This window comes from Peromyscus eremicus, chromosome 3 (genome assembly GCF_949786415.1).
Source record: "Peromyscus eremicus chromosome 3, PerEre_H2_v1, whole genome shotgun sequence".
NCBI lineage: Eukaryota > Metazoa > Chordata > Mammalia > Rodentia > Cricetidae > Peromyscus > Peromyscus eremicus.
In genome coordinates this window covers 48,739,675-48,759,188 of record NC_081418.1, presented here as the reverse complement: position 1 = coordinate 48,759,188, position 19,514 = coordinate 48,739,675, and the positions used below count along the sequence as shown (strand labels likewise).

The 19,514-nt window shown below is 41.7% G+C and overlaps 1 protein-coding gene across 3 annotated transcripts in view; it reads right to left on the bottom strand.

Moving 5' to 3' along the window:
- Akr1d1 (aldo-keto reductase family 1 member D1) overlaps window positions 1–19,514 on the bottom strand; it is a 61,445-nt gene that overhangs the window by 29,447 nt on the left and 12,484 nt on the right. The window contains exon 2 of one of the 3 annotated variants that reach the window (XM_059257576.1): window positions 3,773–3,861. The exons of the other annotated variants lie outside the window; for them this stretch is intronic. The gene's annotated coding sequence lies outside the window, so the exon portion shown is untranslated. The remainder of the gene's footprint in view (window positions 1–3,772; window positions 3,862–19,514) is intronic. 3 annotated transcript variants of the gene reach the window in all.

Sequence of the window (19,514 nt, the reverse complement as noted above, 5' to 3'; positions counted from 1 at the left end):
GGCCACACCTCCTAATAGTGCCATTCCCTTTGGGGGCCATTTTCTTTCAAACCACCACATTACACACCCTGGTGCCAAAAGACTTATAGCCATATCATAATGCAAAAATGCATTCAGTCCAACTTCAAAAGTCCCCATAGTCTACCACAGTCTCAAACTTTAAAAGCCCAAAGTCTCTTCTGAGATTTATGCAATCTCTTAACTATAATCACCTGTAAAATCAAAATAAAAAAGCAGATCACATACTTCCAACATATTAATGGTACAGGATATACCAAAACATAGGATGGGAGCACAATGAGGGAATACTGGACCAAAGCAAGACCAAAAACCAGCTTGGCAAACTCCAAACTTTGTATCTCCATGCCTGATGCCAAAAAGCTCTTCGGATCTCCAAACTCCTTTCAGATTTGTTGACTGCAACACACTTCTTTCTCTTGGGCTGGTTCCACTCCCTGTTAACAGCTTTCCTTGACAAATATCCCACAGCTCTGGCATCTGTAACATCTTGGGCTCTCCAAAGCAATCCAGGCTTCAACTTCACAGCTTCAGGCAATGGCCTCTCTAGACCTCCATGCAGGGACACCCTTGCCTGATACATGCCTGGCCTCAGCAGCTTTCCTTAGGTGTGGAGACAAATCCATAACCCATTTCTTCTATCCCTGACTCTGAAACCAGAACTACATGGTTGAAGCTGCCAAGTTCTGGTCTTGCTGGGGCTAGAACATGGTTTAATTACATCTTGTTAATACATATTCATCAGCTTTTGGTTTTCCATAGTTTTCTTCCATGCCTAATCTTGTTAATCTTGTTAATCTTCTGGAACTTGCTCTATAGACCAGGCTGGCCTCAGACTCAGAGATCTGCCAGTGTTGGGATTAAAGGCATGTACCACCACACCTGGCTCTAAGCTTTTGCTTAATTCTTTTTCACAAGTTGGAAATTTAGCCAGGTGGGATGTTGCCCTGAGGTCACCACTCCCTTTATTCCATTTCTTAATCTGTGTATCTCTTTGAACACAGGATTTAGCTCTATTCTATTCCACTTCCTGGTGCCCTTTTTCTCAATCTGTACGTTTTGTATTTTTGTTTACTTAGTTTGCTCCTTTTCATTATAAATCTTCATCAGAGTTAACACTAATAACCACATGACAGAGTCTATATTAGGCTGTTTTGGGATTTCCTCTGCCAAAGAAGTTAATCTGGAACTCTTCACTTTAGCCTCAGGCAGACTTTTCAGACAAGAGCAAAAAGCAGCCACATTTTTCACCAAAATATCACAAGAACTATCTTTAGATCACATATTAATATTCTTGTCCTCTGAAACATCTTGAGCTAGCCCCCCACAGTTCAAATCACATTCAGCACCACTTTCTTCCATGCTCCCAAAATATGGCCCATTAAGCAGTGCTTAAAGCATTCCACTGCTTTCTTAATCCAAAGTACCAAAGTCCAAATTCCTCCAAACAAAAACATGGTCAGGCCTATCACAGCAATTACTAGTCCCTGGGTACCAACTTCTGTTTCTATTGCTGTGAAGAGACACCATGACTACAGCAACTCTTATAAAGAAAACATTTCTTTTGGGTGGTTCTTTTATAGTTCAGAGGTTCAATCCTATCATCACAGAAGGACATGGCAGTATGCAAGCAGACATGGTGCTGGAGAGGTTGCTGCTACATGTTGATATGCAGGCAACAGGAGTAGACTAAGTATCACACTGAGCAAAGCTTGAGCATATATGAGACCTCAAAGCCTACCTCCACAATGACAGACTTCCTCCAACAAGGCCACGCCTACTCCAATAAAGCCACACCTCCCAACAGTGCTGCTCCCTTTCGGAGCCATTTTCTTTCAAACTACCACACATATCCCCAAGAGAGAAATAGGCCAATCATAAAGAGGCCAAAGCAGCAGTCATACACAGCAAGGCACAAACTCAGTCTTGTAGCTCCATATCTGTCAATTGATGTGATACCAAGAGATCAGACAGCTGCACCTCTAGGGCCTTGCTGGTTCCAGACCACACAGCAACTCTCTCAAGCTGGCTGGTTACAGCTTTCCTTGACAGACTACTACCACATCAGCTAAACATTCTTACTTGGGCTCTCCCCCATTGTGTGTTCATGAGTGAGTAGCCACACATACACTTAATGAGAGTGCTTCTCCAGCACAGCACAGGGAAGCCTATTAATTGGCAGTTAGCTTTTAACCCTACCTACATGGAAGAATCACTTAGTGTACTTAAAAAAACATATTCTGATGTTCAGGCACCATTCACTGATTTAATTACCTAAAATAAGCACTACTTACATTTGATAGGGCAATTGCTTATGAATCATACTTTCTCAGCAGCTCCAAGTTCACAACTGAAATAATTACAACCAAAAGGTTTATTTTTCAGTTTACTTATGTATCTTACATGTCCTCTCTAATTTAATTTTCAAAACAATTTCATATGGTGGAATGTACTGGGTCATTGGTATCTACTCCAAACTGTGGAACATGACCTCTTTGGAAACAAAATCTTCGCATACACAATTAGCTAATCAGTTCCTCCTGGGTTAGGGTGGGCTTTAATCCAGTGACTGGTGTCCTTAGAACATGAGAAAACAGAGCCTGAGGGAAGAATATCACATGCCAGGCACTAGAGTAGAGCTTCATTATAACATTAACTATTCATCCGCAGTATCTGACAAGGTTTGACCAATCAACACTCAAGACAAGCTGTCCTTTTTTCTTTCTTCCAGAAGACAAACTCCCCAGGTTTCAGGGAGTTGAAAGGCTGCCTCGGCGGCTACTTTGGAAGACCCACTTGTGCCTGTTTGATGACCTGGGTGACAGTCCTTTGTCCTCAGCACTTGTTGCCTGGTAGAGTCTGGGGTTCGAATGGGAGGGTCTGTTTGTGGCAGGGCACGTGGTTACAGAAAGGAGAATTGGAGGGAGGGAGCTGTATCACAAAGGGTAATGGATACCGCACTTAGACCCAGGATCTGGGGTTTCTAGAGTCTCTGAAACTCAGATTTTTCAGAATTCCCTCATTATTGCGTCTTTTCTCCCCTGAGGATTGAAGAAGTGTAATGGAGGCTCTGGCACAAAACCTTCGGAGTTCTTTGATAACAGCCTGACAAGGAAAAGTTTGGATCCATGCTGAAAATGAAGAAGACTGAAAAACAAACTTACTAGAAGATATTGATTATACCTACAGTTTCTTTTTTTTGTGTCATGGACCTGGCAAGTACAGTTGGGGACATCTGTCTTCAGAAGTCACTTGACATGTGTGCCCCGAGTCAGTGTGGCACAATATATCCCAGCTTCCTGGCTTCAGTGTGGGGTGAAGTATACAGTTATCAATTATTTTAAGAATTTTGATTAGGAAAAGGATTGGCAGGACCCAGTTTGAACTCATGGGACCATATGATTACAGGTAATGAATAAAGTAGCAATGGGAGGTGGTAATGCACTGGTCGGCTCTATCGATCTCAGAGGCAGGCTCTCTCATGTGATGTGATGGATTCACTTCTCCTTCAGGTTGTTGAACCCACCACAGGCTGGCCTGTCTAAATATCTTGGTGCCAGGAAGCCCAAAACTTGCACCGGCTAGGTGACATGGGCTTATTTTAGTATGTGACCTGCCTCAGTTCCTCCAAGTTCCACTCAAAGTCTGGGCAAATTATAAATATAGCTACTACTCTTAAATAGTCCTGATAGATTAATTAGTATGTGCTACCATGAAACAACTCACAGACCAATGGTAACATAACATTGTTTACCTTTAGTTAGTAGAAGATCAATGCCACGGGTCCAGGCCATTCCAGAGATTAAACATTAGGTCAACTCAGCCCCATACTGTAAATAGAGACTAATCAAAAGTACATACAGGTTACAGGTCATTTCTTAGCACTGGTAAATAATCAAGAGGCCTTTTGTTCATAGATTCAAGGTATGATGGACAGTGATATGGAGAGCAGAACTAATCAATGTATCCAGGCTCTTCTTTTTGCTTAATAAATTATTTTATAATTTCCCTCTGATTGAAATACATATTTAAATCTGAAGTTCTTGGGAGTTGAATGGGAATCCTTGTATTTAAACATGGGAATCCTTGCATTTGGGAGGCTGAGGTTAGAAGGCTTGCCACAAGTTCATGATCAGCTTGGGTAACATCTAAAGTGTGGAGCCAGGCAGGGTTACACAGCAAAGACTTGTCTCAAAAAGCAAAGCAAAGCAAAACAAACCCTACAACCAATGAGCAATCAAATAAACAGGGGGAGAGTGGGCAATTTCTTTTAAATGGAAAAGCACACGATTCTTGATATGTATTTATATTAATAGGCTTTACTCACACATAATCAATGAGAGAAAGTTAACTTGAATTTTGATTTGTGAAGCTCCCCTCTGTCTCTCCCTTTTTTCTAGGTGGGCAAATGGAAGCATTTGTATAACAGTTACCAATTAATGAAAACTCAATGACTGTCAGAGTCCTGATTTTTTGCTTTGTTTTGTTTCAGATATTTTTTTAAAAATAGATCTTTGTGGGGGCCGATGAGCTCTGTCAAAAAGTCAATGGAAGTTTAGTCACAAAAAAAGTACTAACCTGAGATGCTTCCCCAGGTTGAGTCATTGGAAAGGACTTAGCAGACTCAGAGAATATGGTAGCATATGTAGCTAGTGTTACATGGACCAGTGTTACTGTCAAAGACGGGACACTCAAGCTTCCCAGTGCCTGTTTTCTCATACAGCATCCCACATCTCTGGATCACACAAGATCTGTGCCAGGAATCTCAGAGGATTCCAGAAATGGAAACTAAGCCCTCAGTAGAAGTTTTTATAGTTCTACAGCCTGATTAAGCCCTTCCTGCCTCTACTTCTTAAGTGCTGGGGTTACAGGCACGTGCCACCACATTCAGCTTGGATAACTTCATTTTCTATTGGCCAAGACACCAGAACCTGTCTAAATTGCTCAGTAAAAGATGGGGCTCACCAGTAACCCCCAGACCCTCTGTGTCATGCATCCTTTGAGAAACAGAGGCAGGTAATCCTCAAGTTCAAGGCTAACCTGGTCTATATAGAGAGTTTTAGGGCTGCCTCAAAAATTCCCTGTGTTTTGTTCTGCCAGACTGTTGGGGGCACATCATAAAGGTCCTTGCACCCACACACACATCCAAGGAAATAAGGAATATTGATCTCCTAAGGACCCCCTTAGTCTAAAAAGAAGATACAGTAATAAACAGAGGGCAAGGAAACTAAGCTGAAGGAGTACACTGACTCTTTTCCAATTTTGTCTCTTTTCTATTTCTGTATCCCAACTATTTGTGTCCCATCCAATCCAACTTTCTCTTTACTAAAACTCCATCCTCAAGGACCTCACTCCAAATTTTTCCTTCCACTATATCCTTTTTATGCTCACAGTCCTTCTGCAACATTCCTGTTCTCTTAAGTTAGGTCGGTGTTTATTCTCAGTGCATCTCTGTCCTTCAAGCGCTGATTTGTATGAGGTCCGTTAATGTTGGGCCTTAATCTTCCTTCAGGATACCCACTTTGGGTGAAGATGTGCATCAAGACTGGAAAGGCTCTGATTCTTCCTTAGTCCATCTGATAAACTGTCATCTGAATTTAAGTAAACAGCAGAGTCTGTGATAATATATTGTGTACCCCAATAAAGCTTACCAGAGGATCAGAGGACAGAGCCAGCCACTAGATTAGACACAGAGGCCAAACAGTGGTGGCACATATCCTTAAGCCTATCACTCAGGAGGCAGAGATCCATCTGAATCTCTGAGTTCAAGGCCACACTGGAAACAGAGCCAGGCAGTAGTGGCATACTCCTTTAATCCCAGTACTGGGAAACACACATGCCTTTAACCCCAGGAACTGATGGCAGGGTGGAGAAAGGTATATAATGCATGAGGAAACAGGAACTAAGGCAGTTCAGCTGAGATCCTTTCAGGTGAGGACTCAGAGGATTTCAGTCAGAGGATTTATGAGTTAGCAAGGTGAGGTTGGCTGTGGCTTGCTCTGCTGCTCTGATCTTTCAGCCTTTCACCCCAATATCTGGCTCTGGGTTTTCTATTAATAAAACCATCTTAGATTCAAACAACAGAGTCAGTTGAAATATTCAGTGGCTGAGAAACAGCTAATAAAAGTTGATTGGTTACAGTGAGTTTAGGCTATTAGGCTGTACAGCCTGGAGTGGATACAATCCTCTTTGTGGAGCACATGGAAATTGTATATAAAATACATGCTCCTTGTCCTTTTGAAGAGCCATAGCTGAAAGTCTCCAGAAAGCAATTAAAGAGCAGAGTCAAATCCTTGGTAGTGATGGGCAGATAAGTATCCAACTGATAGCTCAAAATTATGAAATTTTTTATTTTAGTTTATTTACCATGAAAGTTAAGCATTCACTTAAGTATTTATTTCATGAGCAGGAGAGGAGAATGTCCTCCATGTACTGAATGACCAATACCCCAGGAGAGGTTATCAGCATTGGCTAAGTACTTTAATTGTCCTAGTTACAACTGTTTCTGTACTAGAAGTTGGGCTTGTTGAAATTTTTTCCATGAAGGAACCTTTGATATTAAGTTATTCCCTCTATGAGGAAATGAAAAAGCAAACAGAAATTAAATGAACACACAAACAAATAAAGCTCTGGAGCTGCCAAGCTAGCTCACAGTAGAGTCCTGTCATTTCTTGGAACTCAGGTGTTGCCACTTTGCCCTGTCCCTGGGCTGAAAGGGCTGACAAAATGAGGAAGAAAAAGAGGAGGAGGAGGAGGAAGAATCCTTACTGATTATATTAGTTAGGGTTTTAATGCTATGAAGAGACACCATGACCATGCAACTCTCATAAAGGAAAACTTTTAATTGGGGCTGACTTAACAGTTGCAGAGGTTCAGTCCATTATCATCGTGGTGGGAAGCATGGCAGCATGCAGGCAGACATGGTGCTGGAGAAGGAGCTGAGAGTTCTACATCTGGATTAGCAGGCAGAGAACGGGCTTGAGCTTCTGAAACTCCAAAGCCCACCCCCTAGTGGCCTGCTTCCTCCAACCAAGCCACACCTACTCCAACAAGGCCACGTCCTAATTATTAGGCAATCTCTTAACAGTGCCACACCCTATGGACCAAGTTTTCAAATGCATGAGTATATGGGGGCCATTCCTATTCAAATCACCACACTGATTATTGTCTGTTGAAAGGGATCCTGAAGGTGTCCAGGTAGGGAAGCAGACCACTAAGAGGTGAGAATGAAAACTCAGTTCAGATTGACTTTGTCAACCTTTAACAGACTTGGGAAGTCTGAGGGCAGGCAGTTTATTCCCAACAAGTTTAAACACAGTATAATTTAGAAAAAGTTTCCTAGTGTAATACAATCCCCAGTGCACAAGAAAGTGTAATTACATCAAAACATTACTCAGGGTACATGTCATTTCTTCCAAGAAGATGGTTCTAAGATAGGCTACATGTACTCACTTATGGGCCTAGGAAATGCTGTAGCTTGGTCTCCAATATACAGACAGTGTAGAGACCATTTGGGCTATTAGCTAATGTGGACTATCAGGATCCATCCCTTTGATAGCCTTATCCTAGGGTCTGTGGAAGAAATCTACAACCAGCTGATAATCTAATCTTTGATGATATTAAATGAGTCTACATACACAATACTCTTTAGTTCATGCACTTTATTCTTCTGAGTCAGTTCTCTCTCTACACAGCTTCTTTTCTGCTCTCATAAATTGCTCCTTTCATGATTCTCTCTACATCTTTTTGCTGTTCCCTCTAAGTGCTATCTTAATTCCTTCATCTTAGTTCTGCCCCATCTTGGTCTTTCTCATCTCATTCTTACCCACCTAGTTCTTCCCTATCTGGCTCTTCCTCATCTTCCATCTCATCCTTCTAGTTCTAGTCCTCCAATCTAGTCCTCCTCCAATCTAGTCCTCCTCCAGTCTAGTCCTCCTTCAATCTAGTCCTCCTTCAATCTAGTCTTCCTCCAATCTAACTCTCCTCTAATCTAGTCCTCCTCCAATCTAGTCTTCCTCCAATCTAACTCTCCTCTAATCTAGTCCTCCTCCAGTCTAGTCCTCCTCCAATCTAGTCCTCCTCCAATCTAGTCCTCCTCCAATCTAGTCCTCCTCTAATCTAGTCCTCCTCCAGTCTAGTCCTCCTCCAGTCTAGTCCTCCTCCAGTCTAGTCCTCCTCCAGTCTGTCCTCCTCCAATCTAGTTCTCACTTTATTCCTCTGAGATTAAATTCTATCTACACAGATTCAATTATGTTCTCATGCTTGAGCTTCTGAAACTCTGTCTTTCACCTCCTGTCCTCTCACAGTCCTAGTTCTAAAGAAGCTCTTTCCATCTTGACCTCATCTTCATCTCCATTCATTCCTCCAGCCATCTTCATTCTCCTCCATCTCTGGAGAACTGGCCTATATCCTGACAGCAGTAACTCTTACCATACAAAAGCCAGGCCTTCAAGGTCCCCATCAGAGCCATGATAGCCAGCTTCATTTGCATCCCATAAGGGAAGTGAATAAAGGAGGTGGGATCAGATAAGGACTGGAATAAATCAGAAAGGGAATTTATGTGCTCAAAATATATTCTTATAAATGGTTAGGTGAAACATTACAAGTCTATCATAAATGTGCTCAAACTACAATCTTACACGTGGGTAGGTAAAAGAGTCCATAAGTCACTAAAATGTAACTGCATCTCTATTTCTATGTTGTCATATACTGGTAGGCTGGGGTAACTCTGCTCCAAGCTAGGAAACCTGCCTCATAGCTACACTGCAGCTGGTATGCAAAAAGCCCTTTTGTTCTGAGTCAATTGCTCTGGAATGCCATTTGGGCTGTGAAAGAAAGGGGGGTCTGAGCTTCATTTGCACAAGAAACAAAGCTATGCACCTAATTTCTGCCTGTCTCCTAGGCCTAAGGAACAGGCAGTGTCTCCATAAGGGTGTTTACCTTAATTCAGATCAGCGGTTAATCTGAAAAGCTTATTCAGTCTGCCATTTTGGCCTAGGATGCTTAAGACATATTTCAGAAAAATACATTGTTAGTATAAGAGCGCATACCATCCTGCTGTGACTCCGTTTTATGTTTCCTTAGATAGTTCTTAGCCTTCTGCTCCCCAAACCCCAATGGTTACATTTGCCTTGAAAACACATTTCAGATTTTCATGGCCTTGACCATAGATCAGATGTACTAACCAAAGTAATTGGCAGGTTATATATAAAAGAATTACTATGTTCTACCAGGAATTTCAAAGTTACTCTGACACTCATCTAACTTTGATGTATCTTTGTGGATTTTGGCATTAAAAATTCGGGCAACAAGAGACTTTTCAGAGGCACAAGCTGCTCTTGATTTTACCATCAATAAGAAGGACTTAGAGCTTTTAATGAGCTTTATTGGAATGGTTGCCAATAACTATTCTTTTGTGGATCATTGTAATACTAGTTTGGGAGGTTGTTCAAGACAACCCCGGCTGTCTTGTAGCTTGCTCTGTAGGACTAGGTTGGCCTCGAACTCAGAGATCTGCCCACCTCTGTTTTCTGAGTGCTGGGATTAAAGGTATGCACTGTCATGCCTGGTTGCAATACTAATTTTTAAAAGCAGAGCATTGAACATTGAACAATTTGGATTATTTTTCTTCCCATTACTTCTAAGGAATATCTCAAATGAACAATCTTATTTGCGTAAAAAAGTTCTAAGAATGGCCCTTCAGTTATGGAAGACCAACCAGGAAAACACGAGGAAATTTTAAAAGACTAGATGTCGCCGGGCGGTGGTGGCGCACGCCTTTAATCCCAGCACTCGGGAGGCAGAGCCAGGCGGATCTCTGTGAGTTCGAGGCCAGCCTGGGCTACCAAGTGAGTTCCAGGAAAGGCGCAAAGCTGCACAGAGAAACCCTGTCTCGAAAAACCAAAAAAAAAAAAAAATAAATAAAAAAAAAAAGACTAGATGTCATTTTTATCAGCAAGCAATAAAAATACAAGCAGATAACAAGCAAAAACAATGACCATGTCACAGAAAAACATGATGGAGCCATCTTACATACGAACAACAGGTAAAGGGGCTTACACCAAAGAGTCTCACCAGATGTCTACAGTGAGCTTGCATTCATGTCACGGTCTTTAAATCTTCTTATAAAGAGTGTGTACATTATGATTTATTATTAAAAATCCAAACAAAATCCAGCACAAACTTCAACCAAATAATTAAAGGCTCCAAAAGAAAATAATAACTCAAAAGTTTCTAAAAGAAATTTTAGTTCAAAATCTGCAGTGCTATGTTAGACAGAATGGCACTTAGCAGATTTTCTACAAAAGATCACGGACATCTCCTTTTTCTGCAGACTGATGATCTCCATTTCTGACAGAGTGAGTCTTGATTGTATTTGTGTAAGATACCTACATTTGTCAATAGTTATGTCATTGACCGTCATCACGCACGTACTAAACAAGACCTACCTGTATATTCCTGTAATCCCTTATACTTGGGTGGTTGAGACAAGGGGATTGAAAGTTCAAAGCTAGCCTGAGTTATAAGTTTAGTTCAAGGACAGTCTTGTCTCAGAATAAAAAGTGAAGGAAAAAAGAAAAGCCTGGGAATACTGCTTAGTAATAGAGCACTTGCCTAACATGAACAAGGCCTTGGGTTCAATTCTGATCCTAAAAATAAAAAAAATATATAAATAAAACACCAGACCCTGCAAATTTGTGGTTATGAAGCTAGAAGCAGCAAGGAGAACCACACAGCCTGAGAAACTCACAAATGTCTGAGTGGGTGGAGCAGACAGTCTGATTGAAGAATGTAGGCTTATGTGAGGGTTATAGTTGGGAAGAGACTGAACTCTGTCCAAATATGAGTGTAATTCAGGGACTTAGTGTCAAAATTTTATATACAAAGCAAGACGAATGTAGATGGGCTTGGATTATTATTGGAAAAGAAGCAGCTAGTGGTAAACACCTGGTGGAAGGCATGGTATGTGTTGGAGAGAGAGAGAGAGAGAGAGAGAGAGAGAGAGAGAGAGAGAGAGAGAATGTGCATGTGTGTGCACAGTGTTTTAGTTTTTAAGTGTCTTAGTTTTTATTTCTGTTCAAGCATTGTTACCAGAAAATTTAGGAGCCCCACCTGGATTACCCCATGTGACCTGGAAAATCAGTGTCCCTTTTCAGGTTCTTAGTCTCTTTAGTAAAAAAAAATTAAGAATGGACTCAGAAGAAATCTTGAAGACAATTTTGCTAAAGTTTAAAAACAACAACAACAACAACAACAACAACAACAACAAAACACAAGGCAGACAAGTTGTAAACCTTGGCAGCTGCCAAGAGGAGGAAGATGGAAAGAAAGAGGAGAGAAACCAAGCCTCTTGACTTAGTCATGAAGCTAGTATCTGAGAGAGACAGAAAAGAAAACAAAGAACAGTTATGCCATTCCAAAAGCTGGCAGAGCCTTTGGTGGCTCTGCAGCAACTGCACTGAGGGGTGGCGATTCTGGGAAGGAGTACATTAGTTCATGTAGGACCCTAGTCTCCTCCCATATTGAGTAAAGCCGTTGCCTGCTTGCTGACCTTGACCAGGTGTCCTCCCTGTGCTAATTCCCTGCCGGTATCCACCCTCCTGAATGCTTTGGGGAAGTTCCTTGTTTGTGTATCCTGCATATTGGGCATTAACAGCTTAGATGCAAGAATGTAAACATCAATAGCGAACTTCTGCCTTCTGGGGTTCTCCCATTGTGCCATAAGACTGTATTTAAGGTTTCCTCCCTCTTTCAATAAACGGGCATTAGGCATTCTGCTGAGGCGAATGACCCGCTGTCTTTTGTCTCTGTTTTTTGATCCACAGCCCCTCGCTCGGACATGGTGAATGGGTGGTGGTAGCGTGGGCATTATCCCTACAAGTTCATGTGTTAGCTACTCTTAGTTGCCAACTTGACACATCTGGGAAGAGAGATCCTCAGTTAAAGAACTGCTTCCATCTGATTGGCCTGTGGGCATGTCTGTGGGACATTGTCTTGACTGACAGTTGATGTAGGAGGACCCAGCCCATTGTGGGCAATGCCACCCCTAGGCAGGTAAACCTGGGTTGTCTAAGAAACCAGACTGAGCACAAGCAGAGGATCTGAGCCAGAAAACAGTACTCCTTCATGACTTTTTCAGTCTCTGCTTTAGTTCCTGCCTTGAGTTCCTGCCTTGGCTTCCCTTGATGATACATTGTAACCTGTAAGCCAAATAAACCCTTTCTTCCTCAAGTTGCTTTTGGTCATGGTGTTTATCACAGAAACAGATGCCAAACAGGAACATCCCACTAAAAAGTTAAGTGTTCCTCCCATAGTTTTGGCCTGGCTTAGGTGAGTTCACCTCTCTGAGGCGGGTAGTCCCTTGGGCAGGTGATTGACCTGCTTTATGGGATTAGCTCTTAAGGAGATAATGGCATGTCTCCACCTAGAGGTAGACTCCATTTTTTCAGCTGGGAGGTGTAAGCTTTCCTTAATGAGACTTTAAAGCTACTGAAATAGCATGAGAAAGAGACTTTGTTTTTCTCTTGTTCTTTCAGTGTCATGGAGAGACTACATCTGATGTTGACATTCTGGAAGACAGTTTATGCTCAGCTAAAGAACACCATGGTGTGAGAGAGCAGCTAGTCGGCACTCTTCTTTGTCATGGAGTAAGTAGTACAGGGCTAGGAGAAGAGACAGTCAGCTTTATTTACTTAGCTGACCAGTAGAAGGGGCTCATGAGCTCAGAGATGCTGAGATGGGGTTGTGCCTTTCTCTAAGTCACTCTACATTGTGTAAAACTGGATGTTTCAGGCCATGCCTTCCCTGGAGAGACTCCATCTTCAAAGCAGCTTTTGACTCCATTTCAAAGCAAAAACTGAGGCAGGATAATTCTGCACCTTGCTGGGCTTGTAAACATCCTCTGTCCAGTGCTGCTCACAAGGCCTGGGCTGATAAGTAACTTGTTCCTTAAAGCTAGAAGGGTGCCACCCTATAAACTTATCAAAGAGAATTGGGACTGTATGAGCACATGGGCCTATTAAAATCAGATCAGTAAAACCAAAACCAGATGAGGAAAAGTACAATAACCTGACCTGGACCCTACAAAGAGAAGGACACCTAATGTTGTGATGGCAACTGTTCCCACCAAACTCATCTAACCACCAGGCATGGATAAGAAGGTAATAGGCAATAGGCAGAGAACTCTCGACTGTCCTAGGGCTGTTAGTTCATCACAGCCACTACTGATGACATGGCCTACTCGAATTGCTACCTGTCTGTCTATCTGGACATTCATCTAGCCGCAGTTCAGCCTGCTGTTGCCTCTATGGCCTTTATAGTCCCGCACTTGCCCTGGGTTTCTCAATCTGACCTTATGGCTTGACTCTGTGGAGGTGATTCCAATAAGGTTAATTGCTTAACTGCTGAAAAGATTTTCTCTTTTCCTTATCAGCTTTCTGACTCTGCCTACAGTAAGACCTCTAGAGCTCTCTGCTGCATCAGCCTCTTTAACCCTTCGAAGGCCATTCTGTACTCCACGTATATACACATGTAACACGAATCTTAAAAGGTCTTATAATATAAAAAACCCAGAGCTAAATACTGGCGTGAAAGCTTGAAAGATCAGAGAAACAGAACAGCCAGCCACTAGTTCTTACCCCTACAAAATCCTCAGTCTAAGCAGAGCAAGTTCCTGTTTCCTCACGCCTTATATTCCTTTCTGTGTCCTGCCATATTACTTCCTGGGATTAAAGGTGTGTGTCACCACTGCCTGGTTCTGTTTTTCTCATGTAGCCCAGTGTGGTCTTGAACTCACAGAGATCCAGACAGATCTCTGCCTCCCGAGTGATAGAATTAAAGGTGTGTGCCACCACTGCCTGGCCTCTATGTCTAAGTTAGTGGCTGGCTCTGTCCTCTAATCCCTAGGTAAGCTTATTGGGGTAAACAAAATATCACCATGTACATATATAGTTATATTTCCTGTGTGGGGCATAATGTGTGATCTCAATGTAAAGAAATTCAAAGCAATAGGTATAACTGTTGTTATGAAGGATTGGTTAATAGATATTTAGGAAGCTTTAAGTCACACAAAGTAGAATTCAGCTTAAGGGAGCACTACTTCCAAAATACTCCAAAGATAAATAGTGTATTAACCAGGCTTGTTAAGTATATTAGTATAAGTATGTTAATCAGATAAGCAAAATTTAGGATGCTAGAATGGTAATGCTGGTTGGCCAAGGTTGACCAACAACAGGCTGCATTCCCATAACAAAGGAGACAGCTCTGGCTTACAACCAGCCCTTAGGCTCATCCCCATATCAACAAAAGTACCTCTAATAGGCAGCTCAAGGGGCAGCACAGGGTCACAACCACTGTGGAGTTCTGTCCTGCCATAAAGCCCCTCGTTCTCTCCGTGAGAAAAACATAATTTTGCCAAGTGGACAAGATGACCCTGGGTAGCAACTATTTGGAAAAAAAAAAAAATCAACGACAGCCCTGGTGTACTTAAAAATAATTCTGGCAATATCTTTGCTGTGTATTCTCCCGTCTGCCTAAGAAGCCAGACTTGCAGTCTCCTGTCTCTGTTTGAGTTGGTCAAAGTGTAACCTGGAGCTGGGACCTGAAAGCGATTTAAGGATGACAGTGTATGTAAGATGCATGTGCCTAAGGTGCACATAAGTTATTAAATCTTCTATTCAAGGCCACCTCCTCCTTGGGCATCAGCCACAATGTGACACATGCTTTTCCTGTAAAGAGCAGTAAGTCTCATTTTTTTTTCCTATATGTGTGGAATGATTTCTCACTGGGAGGAAGCATATTTGTGTAGCAATCTGAGAGTTAATATTAGTAGTTAAGATTGGAATAAAAGAAGCTATGTTTCCCAACAGCCAAAGAAACCAGGACTACTTGGCAAATTGCAGTAAAATGAAACTAGCATTGCTATAGATTTATTGTTATTCAGCAAATTCTGATGTTGTGTAAAGACACAAATATGTCTGTATCTATTTCTAACATTGCATACTCAATACAAGAGATCTTCATAAGTTCACAGTAGATATATGAAATGGTAGCAGTTCTTATAAAAAAAATTTCAATCATGTTACCTATTTTGGAATTAAACTTTTTGAAGTATTGAAAATTGTGGTGAGTTAAGTTATGTTTGTACCTTTTATTTTGTGAGCTACTGCCACTTGGAGTCACAGTTTATAGAAAACATGGGTAGGGTGCATTTATAGGGTGAGGTAGGGCCTGGGTGGGAAGAACCTGGTGATGAGAATAGGTACACCTGTTCAAAGCTTGAGATAAGAGATAGTATGTGAAATAACATTTAAACAAAAATGACTAACAGTACTAGAAAAAAAAAACAAGGTGGAAAATATATATAACATTTGAAGTTTGCTAGAAGATAATTAAAATGAGTTATGAGTTATTGTTGGATAGGTAGCTAATTAGACATTAGTAATCTAGAAGGTCATTGAGGATGGACTTCCACATCACAATCTGCATGGGTTTCATATCCTATGTCTCTATCAACACATTGATTTGAAAGAAGAAGAAAGTATAATAATTGCTGCAAGCTGTGAAGGGGCCTCAAAATAGCTTGACCACACAGCTGCCATGACAGGCTTAGGGGCCTAGACACAGCTTCTGAGACAGGCTTGCTGACAGGCAACACCCAGATCCAGGAAAAGCCGTAAGCTAATACCATCCAGGGATCTACCCAGGGGTGAGGAAGTACCTGACATCCCAAACATTCCAACCATTAGATAAGGTGGCCAGATGTCTTTGAGTCTAGCACACACCTATTTTTTGTTTGACAGATATCCCCTCACCCCAACCTCTGCTATGATAAAAACTCTGTCCCACCTGAGCTCAGGGCTCTCTGCTCTCACCCCTGTGTCCGACAGACAGAGGGACCAAGCTTTGGAGCTTGAAATAAAGGCTCTTTGCTTTTACATTCGGAATTCGATCTCCGTGGTGGCCTTTTGGGGGGTCTCCATGATCTGGGCATAACACAAGCCATAGTAAAATGTAATGGAATTCAGCTACTATCACAAAAGCTATTACTTGGAAACATCAAGGACTTTTCCGAAGGTCAAACCATGGCTTAAGAAGTCTTGGTGAGCCAGGCAGCAGTGGTGCATGCCTTTAATGCAAGCATTTGGGAGGCAGAGCCAGGTGGATCTCTGTGAGTTCAAGGCCAGCCTGGTCTACAGAGTGAGATCCAGGACAGGCACCAAAACTACACAGAAAAACTCTGTCTCAAAATATTTAAAAAAAAAAAAGAGAGAGAGAGAGAGAAGTCTTGGTGATATTTTAGCTTTTTTATATATATTAGCCAATTCCTGCAATGATTTCCTTGTATGCTATGTGTCGTTCCAAGAACTCCTAACAGTGTAGTTTATCTAAAATACCTATCAAGCATCCAAGGCCAAATGATCTCCTGAATTAAGGTATTTTAGCTCAGACCTTCCTTTCTTATACAGTCTTAGTGGTATTTATACTAACGCTAAAGACTCCTAACACTTACCTAACCACCTCTAGGAATGTAGTTTGAGCCCATAAATTCCCTTTTTCTAATATATTAATTGACTTAACGCTTAGTTGACCTCCTCCTTTACCATCCCCTTTTTGGGTTGTAAAAGAAAGCCTGATGGTCACTGCCTGAGGAAAACTCTTGTCTGCCTTTATGACCCTGTAAGAATTCAAGCCTGGTGACCTTGCTTTAGCTAGAGCACTGCTATTGCATGGGTATATAACTGTAAACCTCAGAGACTGGGAGAGGATTCTGACTGGAGAACTAGAAGAATGAGATGGAAGATGAAGAAGAGCCAGACGGGGAAGAATGAGATGAGAAAGACCAAGATGGGGCAGAACTAAGATGAGAGAATTAAGATAGAACTTAGAAGGGACAGCAGATAAATATAGAGAGAAATCAGGCAAGAAAGGAGCTAGACATGAGAGCAGAACTGAAGCTGTGTAGACAGGACTTTATCCCATTGGAATAAAGTAGACAGACAAAAGAGCTCAGTATACTTAGATTCTTTTCCCGAAAATAATTCGCACCATTTGTAGCTTTTCTTTTGGGTCCCTGGGAAGAAGATTATTAAGGCTAGACCGTAATAATGTTTGAGACCTGGCATCCAGCATGGGGCCTGAACCCAACAACCCTGCGATTAAGAAACAATTGTCCCTCCTTATCACCTGAAAGGGTAGTTATAAACACAAAAAGGGAGGCAGGTGCACATAGCACGGCTTTGTTGAGGTCCATTAAAGAAATGCTATTTCCTCTTGGTAAAGCATGGTTCTTTTTATACATTTATTTTCATTTTTTCTTTCTTTAATCCTTTTGCAGTCAACATTCTTACATAATGTGTGGTCAAAAGATTGAAATCTAGTGGGGGGAGGAGGGAAGAGGGGGGGTCTGTGGTTGGTATGTAAAATGAATAAAAAAATTTCTTAATAAAAAAATTACTGAGAGAAAAAAAAAAAAGATTGAAATTTGAATTGTTTCTCTGACCCTGGGTGAAAACATGACTTTTTGAACAGCCCGAAGACTTTAAGATTGCTGTCTGGTGGGAGGCTTTCTGGTAAGAAATAAAGATTAACCCCAGTGGACCAGCCAATCATCTGGGCATAAAAATGCCTCCCTGGAAAGGTACCTGTCTCAGAGATTTTGAAAAATGTTATTAAGCCTAGCTAAACATGGAGGTCATCACAACAGTTCTTTTGACTGTGTCCTTTCTCACCCACGAGTGTTTTCCTTCCCAGTCATCTCGCCAGTCACTGTCCACTCCTACCCTGTGTGTTTATCATCTCTACAATGGCTACCCTGTGTGTTTATCTCCACAACGGCCCCTTTAGCCATTTCCTACTCTCACCCTTTCGGATGCCTCATTTTATTCTGTAATATCTCTGTTTGTTTTTTTCCACTAGCTCTGTGTCTCATTTGAGTTCATTACTCAAATGGAAATATGCACATACTGTCTTTTTGGAGTACTTTAAAAAATATGATTAACCTCAATAATCAACTTGATTATTGAAACTTTGGTTTTCTATTAAATGTAGTTATGACATTTTAATCCAAAAGCTTTTAAGATTAATTGGATTTCTAATTTTTTAGAAAATTTCCTTAAATATCAAGTTGGATGAAAGTACCATTGGAAGTACCATGGTTGCTTGGTGTCTTAGGGTTTCTATTGCTGTGAAAAGACACCATGACCAGGGCAACTCTTATAGAGAAAATATTTTAATTGGGGTGGTTCGCTTACAGTTTCAGAGGTTCAGTCCATTGTGATCATGAAGGGGAGCATGGCAGTGTGATGCTGGAGCTGAGAGTGCTACGTCTTGCAGGCAACAGGAAGTTAACTGACAGTCACACTGAGGGAAGCTTAAAAAGAGATCTCAAAGCCCACCCCTACAGTGACACACTTCCTCTAACAAGGCCACACCTCCTAATAGTGCCCCTCCCTCTAGGGGGTATTTTCTTTCAAACCATCACACTTAGGTATTATTGTCATATATTTAAAAGAGAATATTGGGATTAATACTAAGTTTCACCAAATGTTTTAACTGATTTTTGGAAATCATACTTATGCTACATATATTGTTTTGTCATGGCTGAGTGATAAACACTGGCAAATTAGTGTTGAAGCCAATGAGTGGCCACACCCTGCTGATTCTAGGAGGTAGGTGACTTACTTGTTTCTACTGCTGTATGAAGGTGGAATGATGATCAGAGACCTCCTGGCACAGAGGTTTAGAGATTTCTTTCTTTCTTTAATTCTTTTTAGTCTACTATGTTATATGATTTGTGGTTAAAAGATTGAGATATGAATTGTATCTCTGGTGTTGGGTAGAGGCATGACTTTCTGAACTCCCAGGAAGATAAGCCCCAGTGGACCAGTCAATCATCTGGGCATAAAATACTTGCCAATCAACCTGGGAGAAAAAAAAATAGCCTCAGGAAAGAGGTATATCCTGAGACTTTGGAAAATAGTCTGACACCTGCCTAAGCATGCAGATCAGCACAACGGTCCCTTTGGCGGTGTCCACTCTCACCTCATGAGTGTTTTCTACTCCAGCGATCACTCAATTACATGCTCTGACCCCACATAATCCTCCTCAATAGCCTCTTTGGTCATTGTCCCCTCACACCTTTGCCTCCTTTTGTTTTGCCAGCCTTCTTCACCACACAGTCTGAATTCCTTCAGTGTCTGGATTCAATCAGTGGAGAACACAGGTCTTGGCGACCAGAGCGAGGCCAGGGCCAGAGCTTATCTACATGCACAAGCAGACTAAACTCTCAGCCTAACCGGAGCTGGAGAGATGGCTCAGCTGGTCAAGTGGTAGCTCTACAAGCATGAGTTCTCAGGTTTGTACCCCAGAACCCACGCAAGAAAAATCAGGCACATGGTGGTAATGCCAGCTTCGAGGAGGCAGACGGGAGAGTCCCTGCAGCTCATTGGCCAGCAGGGGGCGCCGGAACCAAGGAGATCCTATCTCAGGTAAGGTGG